The sequence below is a fragment of the Canis lupus genome, chromosome 3 (assembly GCF_048164855.1).
Source record: "Canis lupus baileyi chromosome 3, mCanLup2.hap1, whole genome shotgun sequence".
In the NCBI taxonomy this organism is placed as follows: Eukaryota; Metazoa; Chordata; class Mammalia; order Carnivora; family Canidae; genus Canis; species Canis lupus.
The window spans coordinates 50,598,334-50,616,786 of NC_132840.1; positions in this window are offsets into that span (position 1 = coordinate 50,598,334).

Sequence of the window (18,453 nt, forward strand, 5' to 3'; positions counted from 1 at the left end):
ATGAGTAAAACATACAACTTGAATCCCCTAAGTAGAATAAAAAAAGGTGAACCCCAAAAGGTAGGATTACTAAAATAATAAAGGAAGCATAAATTAATGAAATAGAAACAAACAAAAGACAGTAAAGAGAGTCAATAAAAATAAAAGCTCAAATGTTCCTTTTTTTTTTTGTGCTGTCGCTGGGACTGTAAACTGGTACAAACAGTTCGAATGACAAAAATATTTTAAGTGTGCATGTCCTAGAAGCCAGCAATTTCACTTGCAGCTAGTTATTCTGTACAATCGCTAACATTCATGAAGGAGAAACACGTGTAAGAACCTTCATACAGCCATTCTGTCCCAGCAAGAGCATGGGGGGGGGGGGGGGGGGGAGGAGGAGGAGGAGGAGGAGGGGGAGGAGGGCCTCAGTAGAGACATATAAACACTTTTTTTTGGATAATGGAATATTCTGCAACAATTAAACTAGACCTATAGTGTGGACCAGAAAATGCATTCGGATTAACAAGTTGAAGGAAACAGTACATATTCACCACTTAATATAAAACTTAAAACTTTAAAGCAGTAAAATACTTTGTTTCTAACTTTGTATACCTGTAATAGAAAAAGGAGATGTGTATCAACTTGAGAACAGTGGTAATTGATCCTGGAGAATGAGGGAAATGAAAAAGCTTGGGGGGCTTTATGTTTATCTTTAACACGTTATTTACTTTTTAAGGAGATTTAGGGACACCTGGGTGGCCTAGTGGTTGAGCTCTGCGTTTGGGCTCAGGGCCAGATCCCGGGGTCCTGGGATCGAGTCCCACATCGGGCTCCCTGCAGAGAGCCTGCTTCTCCCTCTGCCTGTGTCTCTGCCTCTCTCTCTCTCTGTGTCTCTCATGAATAAATAAATAAAATCTTAAAAAAAAAAAGATTTTCAGGGCTAAAGACAGACCTAAGTCTTCAGATTAGAAAATTTGGCCAAGGGAATCCCTGGGTGGCTCAATGGTTTGGCGCCTGCCTTCAGCCCAGGGTGTGGTCCTGGAGTCCCTGGATCCAGTCCCATGTTAGGCTTCCTGCATGGAGCCTGCTTCTCCCTCTGCCTGTGTCTCTGCCTCTCTCTGTGTGTCTCTCATGAATAAATAAATAAAATCTTTAAAAGAGAGAGAGAGATCTGAGGCAGACTGGCAAAATGTTTGCATTTTCCCCTAGATGTGGCTGTCACTAACACATGGCAGGTATTAAAAGTTTTTCTATACTAACCATGTGTCCCACTGTAGTTACAAGGGTTAATCAGGGGGTATGACTACAGAGGCAGAGGTTGGGAGGATGCGTGAGCATGAAACAAGGCATATGTGCTTCTTCCAGAAGCTGGACATGTAAGGAAGCTCCCTCTTCCCTAAAATCTCTGGAAGAAATGCAACTATGATCACCCATTTTAGGCTCCTGACCTCCACAATTACAAGAGAATAAATCTGTGCTGCTTTAAGCCACAATATTTGTGATAATTTATTACAGTAGCAATAGGGAACTAAAGCAATCATTAAAATTGTTTTATACCAGGAGCTAAAAGATGGAATAGTTTCTAATAATGGTTGAAAAATGGGCTAACCCATTTGAAAAAAAAAAAAAAAAGAAAGAAACATGGATCATTTCCTCATTCTTTATACCAAAATAAATTTCAAAAGCATTAAAAAATCAAAGAGGATTTTTAAGAAATACTTTAGAACAGAAGGGAAAAAATGAGACATTTAAAAAATAACCTTGATGTAATGAAGGGGCTGCTTTAAAAAGATTTTATTTATTTATTTATTTATTTATTTATTTATTTATTTATTTATGAGAGAGACTGAGAGAGCACAAGCAGGGGGAGGGGCAGGGGAAGAAGCAGATTCCCTGCTGAGCACAGAGCCCAGTGCAGGGCAACACAGGACTTGATCCCAGGACCCCGAGATCATGACCTGAACAGAAATTAAGAGTCTAATACTTAACCAATTGAGACACCCAGGAGCCCCATGAGGGGGCCTTTTATTTTTTTAAGACAGACAGAGAGAGGCAGAGACACAGGCAGAGGGAGAAGCAGGTTCCTTGCGGGGGAACCTGATGCAGGACTCGATCCCAGGACCCCTGGATCATGCCCTGAGTCAAAGGCAGACACTCAACCACTCAGCCACCCAGGCATTCTGAAGGGGCCTTTTAAGGCCAAGTGAAATTCATAAGCTTAAAAAAAATTATTGAAGCTGGCTATATAACAAGTAATGTTTACTAATGAAAAAATTATCATAGACAAAATCATAAGGCAATGAAATCCTACAAAGAATTTTTGTGACAAATTTCACAAAGAAAGGCTTCATTTATGTGGTTTATGTATACAATGGAATATTACTCAGCCATTAGAAATGACAAATACCCACCATTTGCTTCAACGTGGATGGAACTGGAGGGTATTATGCTGAGTGAAGTAAGTCAATCGGAGAAGGACAAACGGTCTATGTTCTCATTCATTTGGGGAATATAAATAATAGTGAAAGGGAATATAAGGGAAGGGAGAAGAAATGTGTGGGAAATATCAGAAAGGGAGACAGAACATAAAGACTCCTAACTCTGGGAAACGAACTAGGGGTGGTGGAAGGGGAGGAGGGCGGGGGGTGGGGGTGAGTGGGTGACGGGCACTGAGGGGGACACTTGATGGGATGAGCACTGGGTGTTATTCTGTATGTTGGTAAATTGAACACCAATAAAAAATTAATTTATTAAAAAATAAGAAAGGCTTCATTTCCTAAACATATAAAGAAACATGTAAAAAATTTTCTTACAAAAAAATATTTACAAAACAATGGAAGTTATCAGATATCCAATAGAAAAAAATAGGAGGAGAATATAAACAGGAAATTCACAAGAAGAGAATTATTAATTAAAAGTAATTTAAAAATTCACAGTTTTAGAAATGAGAAACTTTTGCATCTATGATATTGGCAAATACACATAATGCTTCCTAATGCACAGTGTATGAACTGGTGTAATGAAGTGGCCACTCACTCACATGGCTGGTAAATTGAAATTAGTTTGGAGAATGATATGGCAATATACATAAATTTTAAATAGGCATGCTCATTGACCCAGAAATTCTATATCTCATCATTTAGTCTCCACAGGGTTTCAGAGAGACGTACACTAGAATGTTCATTGCTGCATTGCTTGTCATGGCAAAATACAGGAGACAACCTATGTGTCCATTATTAGGGGATTAGACAAATAAATGTTGTATCTCTATACAGTTACACAAACATAAGGGGATGATATTTATGAACTGATATAGTTTAAAAAAAAAAAAAACAACAAAACCCAAAAACCTCCAAATGTTTAAACAACAAAAAATCAAGGCATAAACAATATATCTCCATCTGTAAAAAATGGATAATGATGTGGATAATGATGTGAATATTATTAAAAGCCACCACATGAAAAAGAAAAGAAAATCCCACCACAGGCATCCATAGAACATGTGTGTGTGTGTGTGTGTGTGTGTGTGTGTGTGTGTTGTACTGTATGCAAAGAATATTTCTGGGCAGCTAAGTCGGCCGCAGTTGTTATCGTCGGGGAAAGGAGAGAGAAAATTCATATACGAGACACTTTTGTTTGTATCACTTTTGTGTTCTGATTTTTTTCCTAAATGCAATATTAATTTTTAATTAAAAGCAGTTAATCAAAGGAACCCATACTGAATGATGAGACATTGAGATCTTTAAAAATTAAGAATGAGTCATAAACCTCCTAAAGGCAGATATTATCTGTTATTAAAGTGTTCTTTACATGTCTTCTGTCTAGGAACTGTAACTGTTCCTATGATCTATGCATAAAAGTTAGTGTATAAAACATGATCTCAACTAGCAGGAAAATAAACATGTACAAACACACACACTCTCACACTTGGCAAAAAAAAATCTATATAGAAACATAACAAAAGTTTTAGTTAGGTGATTATCTGATAGTAGATGTATGGGTGATCATTTTTTCCTTTGTATTTTTCTTTTTTCCTATTTTGACAATTAGCTTATGTGACTTTTATAAAGAGAAATATCAGTGTCAAATGACTAGTGTAATTGAGATATGTATTCATGATCTAAGTTATATTTGAAGAATACATTCAAAATATATATTATAGTGAAAGAAAATGCACCAAAAGTGTTAAAAAGTAAACGGCTCTTCAGAGAAAAGTGTTGTATTTTTTTTTTTTGCCTTCTTTCTTGTGTTTTCCAAATTTCTGCAATAAGCATTACTGTGCTTTAAATGGAAAGATATTTTTAATGCTAGGCATAAAAATTAGGAACATCTCTTTAAGGCATAGTTGTTTTGTTTTTTAAAGAAGCATCAGATTGTTGTAGGATTCCTGTGATTGATTAAACCAAATGAAAATCCTTTGCTATTTGGTGGAATCATTTTTCAGAAAAGAGGAGGAAAACATATTGAGTATGCAACCTTTTAAAATCTGATCAGAAAGTAGTCATTAGAATCAAAATCTAGGGGTGTCTGGGTGGTTCAGTGGGGTAAGTATCTGACTCTTGATTTCAGCTCAGATCATGATCTCAGGGCTGTGAGATCCAGAGGTGTAGGACTCCGTGCTGAGTGTGGAGTCTGCTTGAGACCCTCTCCCTTCCCCTCTGCCCCTCCTCTCTGCTCTCTCTCTCTCTCTCAAGAAGAAGAGGAGGAGGAGGAGGAGGAGGAGGAGGAGGATAACTAAAATTTAGAGGATAAATTATCTACTTTGGAGAATATCTTTCTACTTTGAATCTTAGAAGGTACCAATATCATGGCATTTTCTGTATCATGCTTTCATATTGATTGGGACTAAATACATGGTGTAGTAAATGCCTAAAGAAAGGAGAGCTGAGCATCACCTATCCCGAGGAGCAAACCAAATCTTTGTGATCCAAACCTGAAATAAATATATGTCCAGGGGCCCAGTGGCAGAGCTATGGGATTGATGGGAGAGGTAACAAGAGAACTTACCCATTCATAACCCAAGTGAGGGAAGAACAGCCTTGGTTTTATATTTGAAAGAAAAGAAGAGAGAGACAGAGAGGACTATGGTCAGATAAAGCATAAGGCAATACGATTTAAAATATTTTAAGAGAAGATGCTTTTGTTTCTTTAAACTTTTTTTAATAGCATACCTGTTAATTTACATGATGACGAAAGCACTTAGCAATAGGCAGTCGTTTGGTGGAAGGTGCATGCTAGCACAGCATCGCTGCAAGTTTTTCCAAGGCCGCATTAAATTTGGTTTTACCGACTTGACTGACTCACTTGGCAACCACATTAATATCTCATCCTAATGAGAACAGAGCAGATGAGATGAGGCATAGACAGAAACAGAGCTTCTAGAAGGCATATTAAATTTTATGAAGCTGTGAGTATTAAATTGACATGCTTCAGGGGAAAATGGGAAACAATGACACCATTTTTTGGCGAATATCTTCTTGGTTATGCAATATGAGAAAGAACAAACACATGCATACCCCATACCCAAAGTTAGCAAGTGCCAACGTTTTTGTCACATTTGTTTTGTTATTACTTTTAAGAAAACACATACAGTGTTATAAATACAGTTGGAGCCTCCATGTACCCCTCTCCTATACCACCTGTCTCTCCTTCTTAGCTGGACATCGCTGCTCTCCTTCGCGTTCATGTTACAGTATATGTCAATCTCCGTAAATAATGTCCACCATCGTTGCGTGAGAATTTTAATCATCTGCGAAAGTGTCATCTTATCCTCCTACAAATTGCTTTCTTCATCTCACACTGTGTTTATAGGACCCATCAGGTTGCTACAGGAAGATCTGGTTCATTCATTTCAATAGCTTTAAAGCATCTGTGGATACAACACAATTTATCAATCCTTCTGTTGGTGTAAATTGAGGTCTTTTCTTTCTTTTTCTTTTTTTTGTCTTCTTCTTCTTCTTCTTCTTCTTCTTCTTCTTCTTCTTCTTCTTCCTCCTCCTCCTCCTCCTCCTCCTCCTCCTTTTTCTTCTTTGTGTGTGTGTGTGTGTGTGTGTGTGTGTGTGTTAACAGAGAACACTGCCATGAATATTCTTTGATATATCTCCACATGCATCCACTCCGGCTTTTCTTAGGTCATAAAATTACTGAGTCCTAGGGATTACACAGCTTCAGTCTTAACAGATACAGCTAAACTGTTCTTTTTTTTTTTTTTAATAAAGATTTTAGGGATCCCTGGGTGGCTCAGAGGTTTAGCTCTTGCCTTTGGCCCAGGGCGTGATCCTGGAGTCCCTGGATGGATTCCCACATCGGGCTTCCAGCATGGAGCCTGCTTCTCCCTCCTCCTGTGTCTCTGCCTCTCTCTCTGTGTGTCTATCTCTATCATAAATAAATAAATAAATCTTAAAAAAAAATAAAGATTTTATTTATTCCTGAGAGACACACAGAAAAAGGCAGAGACATAGGCAGAGGGGGACTGAACCCAATGTGGGACTCGATCCCAGGACCCCGGGACCACCACCCAAGAGAAAGAGATGCTCAACCACTGCACCACCCAAGCACCCACCAAATTGTTCTTTAATTCAGTTTTATGAATTTATGAAGTAGTTCCATCAGCAAGATGTCAGGATTTGTGTTTTCTCACCTCTTTGTCATTCAGAATTTCAAACTTTTTATTTTTTTTAATTTAAACTGTTTCCAGCATTATTGGAAAATAATTGCCAGAAGTCACTATATAAGTTCAAGGCATACTGCATGTACACATATTGTGAAATATTTACTGCAATAGGTTCTACTACCATCCATCTTCTCCTATAGATACAATAAAAAGAAAAGAAAGAACAGAAGAATAAAGGGGAAAAATTATCCTTGTAATAAAGACTCAGGATTTAGTCTCTGGCTACCTTTCCATAGGTCATACTGCAGTGTTAGCTATAGTCATTGTGGGGTACATCCCAACCCCAGCTCCTACTGATCTTATAAACTGGAAGTTTCTACCTTCTTTTTTAAAATGTTTTATTTAAATCCAATTAGCCAACATGTAGAACATCATTAGTTTCAGATGTAGAGTAATTCAGTAATTCATCAGTTGCAAATAGCACTCAATGCTCATTGGAAGTTTGTACCTTCTGACTTTTTTCCTCCAGTTCCCCTGCCTACCTCTGGTAACCAGAGATCTGATGTCTTTTTTCTGTAGATTGTTTGTTTCTTTGTTTTGAGATCATACAGTATTTACTCTTCACTGTTTGACTTATTTCACTTACCATATATTTTTTTTCTCCATACACAATTTCTTTTTCCATTCATCCTGTGAACACTTACATTGTTTCTATGTATTGGCTATTGTAAATAATGCTACAAGGAATAGAGGAGTGCAGATATATTTTTAAGTTGCTGTTTTTGTTACCTCTGGATATATTCCCATGAGTGGAATTGCTGTATCATATGGTAGCTCTATTTTTAATTTTTTGAGAATTCTCTGTACCTGTTTTCCATAATAGCTGTACCAATTTGCAATCTCACCAACAGTGTACAAGGGTTCTCTTTTCTCCACATCCATGCCAACACGTGCTATCTCTTATTTTCTTGATGATGTCCATTCTAACAGGTATGAAGTGATATTTCATTGTGGTTTAATTTGTATTTCCCTAATGACTAGCAATGTTCAGTACCTTTTAATGTACCTGTTGGCCTTTTTCTAGATCTTCTTTGGAGAAGTGTCTATAGAACAAAGCAGGAGGTGTCACATTTTCTTATTTTAAGCTATACTATAAGGCTACAGTCATCAAAACAATAGGATACTGGCATCAAAACAAATAGACCAATGGAACAGAATCAAGAGCCCAGAAATGAACCCAAGCATATACAGTCAACTAATATTTAACAAAGGAGCCAAGAATGCTCAATGGAGAAAAGATAGTGTCTTCAATAAATGTTGCTGGGATAGTTGGATGCGCACATGGAAAGGAATGAAACTGGACCCACATACCACTTAAACCACTCACAAAAATTAACCTCAAATGGATTAAAGACTTAAATGTAAGATCTAAAACCACGAAACTCCTAGAAGAAAATAAGAACAAAGCTCCTTCATATGGATCTTGGTAATTAGTTGTTATTGTTTTTTTTTAATACAACATCTAAAGCACAAACAAAACAAAAAAGAAACAAATGGGACTATAGCAAACTGAAAATCCTCTGCACAGCAAAGGAAACCAATCAACAAAGTAAAAAGTCAGCCTACAAAATGGGAAAAAGTATTTGCAAACTGTATATCTGATAATATCCAAAACATGTAAAGAACTCATACAATTAAATGGCAAGTAAATAAATAAATAACCCAATTAAAAATGGACAAAGGATCTGAAGCAAACTTTTTAAATTTTGCCATTCTATTGGGACTGAAATAGTGCATAGTTTTTGTTTGTTTAAACTTTCATTCTCGGGATCCCTGGGTGGCGCAGCGGTTGGGCGCCTGCCTTTGGCCCAGGGCGCGATCCTGGAGACCCGGGATCGAATCCCACGTCAGGCTCCCGGTGCATGGAGCCTGCTTCTCCCTCTGCCTGTGTCTCTGCCTCTCTCTCTTTCTCTCTCTGTGACTATCATAAATAAATAAAAATAAAAAATAAAAAAAAAATAAACTTTCATTCTCCTAGTTAAAAGTGACATTTTTTTTTTCTATGTTTATTGACCATTCAGTCTTTCTCTTCTGTTAAGTGTTCATTTTAATTTGGGTATTATTTGTATTTTTCACTAATTGGTAGAATTAAAAAAATACTTTCCTGACTCTAGTTCTTTGTCAGTTGCATAGGTTGAAATATATTTGATCAATCTGTAAAGAATATAAATTTGTTCCAATCGTATATCATTTCGCCTGTTACCATATGGAAATACTTTAATTTAAATTGAATCAGATTCATAAAAAACATTTCCTTTCATGATTTTTGTTATTTTCTCTCATTTGAGGAATCCTGCTCTGTCCTAAGACATGATGGTATTTTCTTAGATTTCCTTCTAGAAGTTCTATAATTAAGATTTTCATGTTTTGTTCGCCTACTCAGCTGGAATTTAATTTTGTGCTTGGTATAAAGTAGAGAACTAATTTCATTTTCTTGCTTATGAATAACCAGTGTTTTGTGCTGCTAGTTGAATAGCAGTAGTCCTCTTACTGATTTGGGTTTGATTTTTTTTTTTTTTTTTTGGTCCTGGTTTTTGTTTTTGTTTTTTTTCTTTAAGATTTTATTCGTTGATTTGACACACAGAGAGAGAGCACAAGCAGGGGGAGCAGCAAGCAGAGGGAGAGGGAGAAGGGAGAAGCAGGCTTCCCGTTGAGTAGAGAGCCAAGTGCAGGGCTCAATCCCAGGGCCCCGAGATCATGACCTGAGCTGAAGGCAGATGCTCAACCACCTGAGCTGCCTAGACAGCGCTCCTCACCAATTTATTATGCTACCCCTCTGGTCTTCTCTCACCTTCGTGTGTGTAGCTGACTGGTTACTGGAGTAGATCTGAGAGTAAGTCTCTTCTCTATCCCACTGTTTTATCTATTCCAAGATTATTATCAACCTTTATTAATATGGTTTATAAGAAATTTTATTCAGTGGAAGGCTGAGCCCTCTCTTCCACATCTTCCAATGCCTTGCTGTTGTGCTATTTTATTTCCTCATATGCATCTTAGCTTCAGCATCTCAATTTCAGCAAAAGACTGTATCTGAAATTTAATTTGAATCGCATTGAATTTACGAGCTGATTTGGAGATTTCACCACCACGCACCAAGTCACCACACACCACCGTCCATTTCAAAATGTATACCTAGCTCGGATCATTAGTTTAAACAATTATTACTGAGTGCTTACCACATGCCAGGCATGGTACTTGGCATCAGCTAGACAGCAGTGGAAAACAAAAGGGACCCAAACCCTGCCTTTGTGAAGCCTACACAGATAAATGACTAAGCAAGAGGCTAAGTATGTAATGACTTGGTAACTGCCTAGGAGAAAATACAGTAGGGAAGGGGGGCGAGATAGAGAAGCTGTTGAAGGGGAAGGGACAGTTTTCATTAGGCCTGTTTATTCCACGGTGTTCAATCAAAATAAAACAAAAGCTATTCTAGGTGTTTCCTAAAGAACATTTATTTACCAAATCCAATTGAAGAGTTGGGGTATCATACAAGAAATTATGTGAGGCAACCCAGAAGTTAGCAACAGCTGAAGGGTTTCACCTCCATTGAGGAAATGCATGAAAAGTGCCAAATGTATCCCTTGTCTCTCTGTCAGTTTACCATTACGAGGAGCTTAACATAGTCTCAACTGCTAATTTGATGGGGCCATTTGTGTGTCACGTACCTGGAGTCCTCCATTACTAAATAAGAACTAAACTGTAAGAGCCAAAGTTCTCAGGAATTAAAAGCAAAATTTCTGTGAGTGGGTGATTAAGTTCCATCATGACTTCCACCTCTTGATTCTTGGACTTATTTCAGCGACTGGGAAAATGACACCATATATTGGCGATTGCTTCAAAGCATATGCCACATTCTGTAGGGCAGCTGGAATTAGAACAGAAGACATCAATCAGGATCCAATCAGGAGACAGAAACTATTCATTAATTGGAACAAGGTAAGTTTCACATAAAGAATCATTAACTATGACAGAGAATTGGACAAATGAGGGATGGACTAGCGTGAAGTGACAAGAACTCTAAATAAGATGGGAATACAATATGTAATGAATAGCTGCCACCCCAAATTGAATTTGGAGCCAAGTGGCAACACCCAGATAGCTGGCACACCGAGTACTCAGGAGGACATTCTAAGGTATTATTAGGCCTGCGGCTTGTAGGTGATGGAGAACATAAGAATCTTTTCCTGCACTTTTTTTCTCAGGGAAATGCGTGCCTTAGTCAGAAGCATTTGGGGGTGGAGGGAAGACCACCATGATGATGAGTAAGACACTTCACCCCAAGCAAGCACAAGTGAGACATTTAAATAATTGTGACTCTGCCATATGCTGTAGGACACTAATACTGTCCACCATCTTGCAAGAAGGTCACACAACTCAAACACATGAGCACCCCAATCCTAGCACTGTGTCCTAAGAGTTTTATTTCTTGGGGTTCCTTTGGGTACCAATAACTGTTGTAGCCAGTGTCCAACTAGAACAATGGAACCCCTTGGAATATTTAACACCAAAGACATTTGATTTAGGGTATTTGTTATGCAGATTTTGGACAAGTTGAGATGTCGTGTGGGAAGAAATGAGGTCACCTAGACAGAAGCAAGAGAAGGAAGCCACTATCACCCCCAGACTGGGGAACAGTGGGGTGATGGAGTATAACTGGTGCCGGGGACTGGCATACTTCTGGGGAAGCTCCTGGTCCAAAGGAACTGAGGCCATACCACAGTCACAGTCACTGTGGGAGGTGACACCCAAGTCAGGGATGGGCAGGGGACACACTGGCTTCTCCATTCCTCCTTCCCCCCAATTTCCGATCTTCCTTTTTCCCAGCTGACAACAGAGCCTAGGAACAACAGCCCGCAGGTGTCAACATCCCTAGGATAAAGAAGAGAGCAGAGGAAAGGTGAGTAGTGGATTGGGACACAAACAGGTTGAGGACTGACACACTAGTCATCTGTAATTTTTTTTTTTAAATATCAAGGTAATTGTGGCTCAGCCACGTTGGTGAACCACTGGTATATACTAATAGTAGTGTATGCCCCTAGAAGGCAGGGACCTCATCTTTTTTTTTTAAGATTTTTAAAACATTTATTTATTCATGAGAGACACAGAGAGAGGCAAAGACAGGTGAAGCAGGCTCCATGCATAGAGCCCAATGCAGGACTCAATCCCAGGGCTCAGGGATCACAACCTGAGGCAGAGGCTCAACCACTGAGCCACCCAGGTGCCCCAGCAGTGACCTCATCTTATTCATATTTATAGTCCCAGAAATTATCACAATATCTGGCAATGTAGTAGATACTCAATAAAGGGCAAATGGCTAACATGATGAGATGCTCTGTAGAGACGATAGAGCTGGGAGAGGAGGCTACAAGGGGATTTGAAGAAAAGGGGGGTCAGAGGAAGGCAATTTAGACAGGAGGGAAAGCATGATATGGAGAGAACAATACACAGATTAAACTGGTTACCTTGCCAGGACATCTCCCAGTGTGCAGGGGAAGCAATGTGTTTGCTTGTCAGGCTACTTAACATTCCATCCAGAGAGGAGATGATGGTGGCCAGGTCGGGATGGTGGCCTTGGAGGCAGAGACAGGTACATACATATCATATCTATTGTGATCAAACCAGCCTTGCTGACTTCATACCTCCCGGGATATAGAAATGAAAGACACAAAACCTGGCTTTCAGGAAGCTTGTGATCTAGTGGACAGTTGGCAGAGGAAATGCAGTCACAAAAGCCAGAGCGCAATTCTGACACAGGTCCAATCACTCACTCATCAGCTCACCCTGATTGGTTCCCGGGGATGCTGTGACATGGTCACATGCACCTTCTCCCATGTGACAAGGAGAGGGCTGGCTAGCCCTGTTTGACTGACTTTCAGGTTTGCCCACACTGATAACAGCAGCATCTGTTTTCCAGTGAAATGGCTTTTTAACCTCATCCTATTGAATGCAAGAGACAGTGGGACTCGTTCTCTATTCAGCAACATGATAGATCATATTATAGACACACACACGGCAATCAGTAGGTTAGACTTTTTTTCTTTCCAGAGAAACCAATGTACAACGTTATGTAAATTTAAGGCATACATGCTGATTCGATGCTTTCTTTTTAAAAGTTTCATTTATTTATGAGAGTGAGAGCACACACAAGCAGGAGGAGGGACAGAGGGAGAGGGAGAGAGAGTCTCAAACAGACTTCTCGCTGAGTGTGGAGCCCAACATGGGACTGGATCCCATGACCCTGAGATCAAGACCTTAGCTGAAATCAAGAGTTGGACACTTAACTGATGGAGCCACCCACGTGGCCCTGATTTGATGTACTTTCATATTGCAGAATGATTGCCACCATAGTGTTAGACAACACCCCCATTATGTCACATAATTACCATTTTTTTTTATTGTGGTGAGAACTTGTAAGATCTACTCAGAAACTTTCAAATATATAATACAGTATTGTTAGCTGTCATCATCATGCTGTACAATAGATCCCCAGAACTGATGTATCTTATAACTGGAAGTTTGTACCCTTTGACGAGCATCTACCTACTTCCCCCACTCTAGTTTTGTCTTTCTTATACTAGAATACTAATCATATTTCCCTATACTGACTGATTTTTTTTTTTAAACACAAAAACAAGGGACGCCTGGGTGGCTCAGTGGTTGAGCATCTGCCTTTGGTTCAAGTCGTGATTCCTGGGTCCCAGGATTGGGTCCCACATCAGTCTCCCCACAAGGAGCCTGCTTCTCCCTCTGCCTGTGTTTCTGCTTCTCTCTCTGTGTCTCTCATGAGTAAAAATAAAATATTTTCAAAGAATAAAACACAAAAACAAAAGGTTGACATGGTTTGCATATATCAGAAGAGTCTCATTTTTTTTTTACTTTATTCATAATCATAATGAATAAAAAGCAGGATGAGAAAAGATTGAGAAGAGACCTCATATATGCTTGGTCTCTATGGGGGTGGGGCTCTGTCATAAACATCTTGGGTTTTATTCAATCCTAGAATTTTAGGTATGTGGCAGTTACCCCACGTCTTTAAGAGCAGGATACCATGGTCCAAATCTTCCACTATCTGCAACTTTCTCTTAAAATTCAGCCCACATGTTCCTTTATTAAATTCTTTCTGAATATTTGGAATTTCACTTTTGATATCACCCACAAATGTTTTTCTTCTTTGGTTGTTCATTCTATTAGTGGCTATTGTCTCATCCGTTCCATCTTCCCTTAGTGCTCAGGAAAGAAATGTGGTTTGTATTAATATCTTCAATTTTCTTCATAAATCAATATTTGGAGTCACTTAATTATCTGTACTACTTTTCTTTTAACCCTCTGCTATTTACTACATTTGTCAAAAGCTTCTCCAAACAAGTGTTTTAAGATCGTCATAGGTGTCACTGGTGCCACTGGTATTTATAGGCATCTCTAAAGAAATCCTTTACCAAAGAAGGTGACAGCATGGGGGCAAGGAATAGGAGAACATTTCTCTCTAGAGCAAGAAACTAAGACTGCTGGCACAAAAATGAGCAAGGGCTGGGCACTCCAAGCAGTTGTCCTAAATGGTTAAAGGATTCAGTGGGGGGTACAAAATCCAGCAGATAATTTAAGTGAAGATACTTTTCTTGACCAAAAGGATTTTTAAAAGGAGCAAAATTATGGGGAAGAAGCAAGGCAAGGTGGTAGCCATATGCCATGAGGAAGTTCTGCCAAATACAATAAAATCTGAACCAAAGCTAAGGAAGATAAAAGAATTTGAGAAAATCCCCCTACCCTGATTCCCAAGAGAACAATGCAATGTTGTAGGAAGCAAGAGGGAAGCTTTCTGGAAAACCATTCTACTAACCTCTTTTGGAAGAAAGAGGCCTGGAGGTTGAGTGGATCCACTGGTGGTATGATGAGAAAAAAAAAAGAGCACAGAGCCCAATGTGAGGCTTCATCTCACAACCCTGAGATCATGACCTGAGCCAAATTCAAAGTCAGATGCTCAACCGACTGAGCCACCCAGGCGCCCCTCAGGAGTCTTTTTAGTTACAATAACATATAGTGAAATGTACAGATCCTATGAGTTTTTAAATCAATATGAGGAAAATTTTAACATTTTCACAACCTGATAAATGATCTTCACTATAACACCATAGATTAGCTTTCCTTATTCTTAGATGTCGTAGATATGTGATCATTGTGTTTCTGGTTTCTTTGGCCTAAAATATTACCTTTGAGATCTAGCTCTGTTGTTTCAAGTATTAGTAGTTACTTCTTATTTCTGAGTGGTAGCTCATTTTGTAAGTAAAAATTTGGTACAATTTGTTCATTCACTGTCCTATGACATGGATGTTCTGAATTTTCCCAGTTTGAGGCTATTATCAATAAGGCACCTGTAAAAATTGTTGTATAAGTATGTAACTTTTTATTTACCTTGAATAAATGCCTAAGGGTGGAATTGATAGTTTGTAGGGTATAATTTTGCTTAATTTTCTCAATTTGGTTCTTTTTTTAAAAAATATTTTCTAGTCTTCTGCTGAGATTTCTTACTTTTTGATGCATTGTGACCATATTTTCCCTTATGGCATTGAGTGTAGTTATAATATCTGTTTTAAAATCCTTATCTAGGGAGCACCTATGTGGTTCAGTGGTTGAGTATCAGCCTTTGTCTCAGGTCATGATCCTGGGGTCCTGAGATCAAGTCCCACATCAGGCTCCTCATAGGGAGCCTACTTCTCCCTCTGCCTATGTCTCTGCTCCTCTCTTTGTGTCTCTCATGAATAAATAAATCTTTTTAAAAATAAAATATAAAATAAAATCCTTGTCTACTAATTCCAATATTTGTGTCATCTTAGGATTGATCTCACAGATATTCTTTTAATTGGGAATGCATCACATTTTCTGGTTCTTTGTATATTGAGTAATTTGGGATAGTATCTTGAACATTGTGAATGTAATGTTATGGTGGCCCTGGATTCTCTAATATGCCTCCTAATAATGTTGATTATCTGTTTTTGTTTGTTCGTTTTATTAGTAATAAACTTGGTTGGACTCATAGTGCAAACTGTCTCTGGAGTAGCAAATCAAATCTCAGTTCAGTTCTTATATCTTTAGCTGGTTCCTTTCAGCTTGCTTCACACATATATAGTACAGAAGTTAACCAAAGTTTTGGCAGATTCTATATAGAGAAGTTGGTGCTCTCTCTCTCTCTCTCTCTCTCTCTCTCTCTCTCTCTAGCTATCTCCTTTCCAGGATCCCTCATTAGTTTTCAGGGGCTGCGATTGCCTCAATTTTTATTCCTTGGTTCCTTAGAGAGACCATTGGAATTTTGGCTGTGCCAGATGATCCTTATTGTAAGCTCTTCCCAGACTTAAAAAGTACTGTCTCCACCCCAAAAAGTAAATTTGCCTTACAACATTCTTATCTTCCAAGTATTGAATCTCTATCAGAATGTGAGCTTTTGTTCATCTCTAGTGCCTTCAAGTAGTTTGCATTTTATAATTTGTCTAGAGCTTATACTTGCTATTTATAAAAGGCTTTTTCTAGTAGTTTAGTTGGTCATACCAAAAGTAGAAGTATGTTTTAAATTTTGAGAAATTGTTAGTGTTATATAAAGTATTCGAACCATTTCATACTCCCACTAACAATGTGTGCAAATTCTAATTGTTTCCATGTTTTACCAATATTTGCTATAATCAGTCATTATAGTCATTTTAGTGGTTATGAAATGCATATCATAAAGTAATATACATTTCCTTGATAACAGGTAATGTTAACTGCTCTTATAATTTCCTTAGTGAATGGACTTCAAATTTTTAATTGGGCTGTTTGTATTTTTACTATCTATTGTAGGATTTATTTGTATATTTTGGATAAGAGTCCTTTGGTCAGGGATCCCTGGGTGGCGCAGCGGTTTGGTGCCTGCCTTTGGCCCAGGGCGCGATCCTGGAGACCCGGGATCGAATCCCACATCGGGCTCCCAGTGCATGGAGCCTGCTTCTCCCTCTGCCTGTGTCTCTGCGCCTCTCTCTCTCTCTGTGACTATCATAAATAAATAAAATAAAAAAAAAAAAAAAAAAAAGAGTCCTTTGGTCAGACATACATAATGCAAGTATTTTCCCAGACTGTGCCTATCTATTTATTTTCTAATGGTGTCTTTGATGAGCAGAAGTTTTAAATTATGATAAAGTTAGATTTATCATTCCATTCTTTATTTGGGTAGTGTTTTTTGTGTTTTGTCCAAGAAATTTTTGCCTTCCTCAAAGCAGCTAAAGTATTTTCTTACTTTTTTCTAGAAATTTTCTATTTCTGACTGTTGTATTTAAAGCAATGATATATCACAAATTATCGTTTGTGTATGGGATAATAAAGGGATTAATATCCACAGTACATACTGCATTATCATTTTTATATATTAGTCACTTGTGTTTGCTAAAATTTTGTTAGGGCATATTTAATCTGTGTTTATGAGGAATATTGGTCTGTAACTGCTCTTTTTGGAAAAGGTTTTGATGTAATACAATTAATATAATTAATTTTACAATTAATTTTGAAGTTCCTCTCATCCTCTATCTTCCATGAGTTTAGATAAAATTGGTATTATTTCTTCCATGAAAATTTGTATATGTGCTGCTGAAGCAAGCACATCTTCCACAAAAATTTGGTAGTATTCATCATTGAATCTATGTATACCTGCAGGGATATGGAGCTATTTAAATTCTGTTTCTTTATGTGACCAGTTGATATATTTGTTTATCAGGGAATTTGTCAATTTCATCACATTGTTCAATTATTGGCATAACCAAGTTTATCATCTCTCATCTTTTAGAGTCTGTAGGATCTGTAATAGTATCTCCTCATTCCTTCTTGATCTTGGTAATTTCTATTTTCTCTTTTATTCTTTATCAGTGTAGCTAAAGGTTTATTATTTTTATTTTTTAGAGGCCAACTTTCACTTTATTTTCTATGTTGTTTGGTTTTGGTTTTATTGTTTTCTGTGCTTATTTCTTGTCATTTCATTTCTTCTACTTTTGTATTAATTTCCTCCTTTTAGATCCTTGAAATAGAAAATCAGATTATTTATTTTATAATTCCTTTTGTAAGTATTTAAAACTGTAACATTCTCTTCCAAGCAATTTGTTAGCTTCATCTCATGGTTTTGATGTTGTATTTTAACTATCATTCAGCTTAAAATGTATTAGAAAATAATATGCATTGTAATTTCTTCTTGGACTCCTTATTTAAAGTGTGTTGCTTAATATGCAAATATTTTGCATTTTTAAAGTAATTTTATGTTATTAATTTCTAATTTAATACCATTGTGATTAGATAATATATTCATTATAAGACTTGCTTCATGGCCCAGCATAGCAAAGATAGTTGTGTGGGGACAAATATATTCTATGGCTAGAGCTCCTCAGACTTCTTATTTGCCATACCAAACCACACATACCTGTTAAGTTTTTCAAAATTCCAATTAGAGTCTCCTTACTCTCTTTTATGGGGCATTTTTCCCCTACCACTGTTCTGCCATGAGAGCAGCCATCTCTTTTTCTATGGAGATTCTTGATTTCTGATGTTTAGTTCACTTAATTTTCTCTTTGATTGTTTCAGGAAAAAAAAGAAAGAAACAACAAGAACAACAACCCCATAATGTGTAGCTAACTTGGCTTGTTTGGTTATCAGTATATGTGCTGCCGAAGCAAGCACTTGTTTGGTTATCAGTTGACAGGTGTAGTCTCTTCTAACTTTACACATCTTAAGGAATTGGAACTCCCACCTCCAGGTGGTTTTGAGGGACATGGGGGAGAAAGTTTAGGGATTTT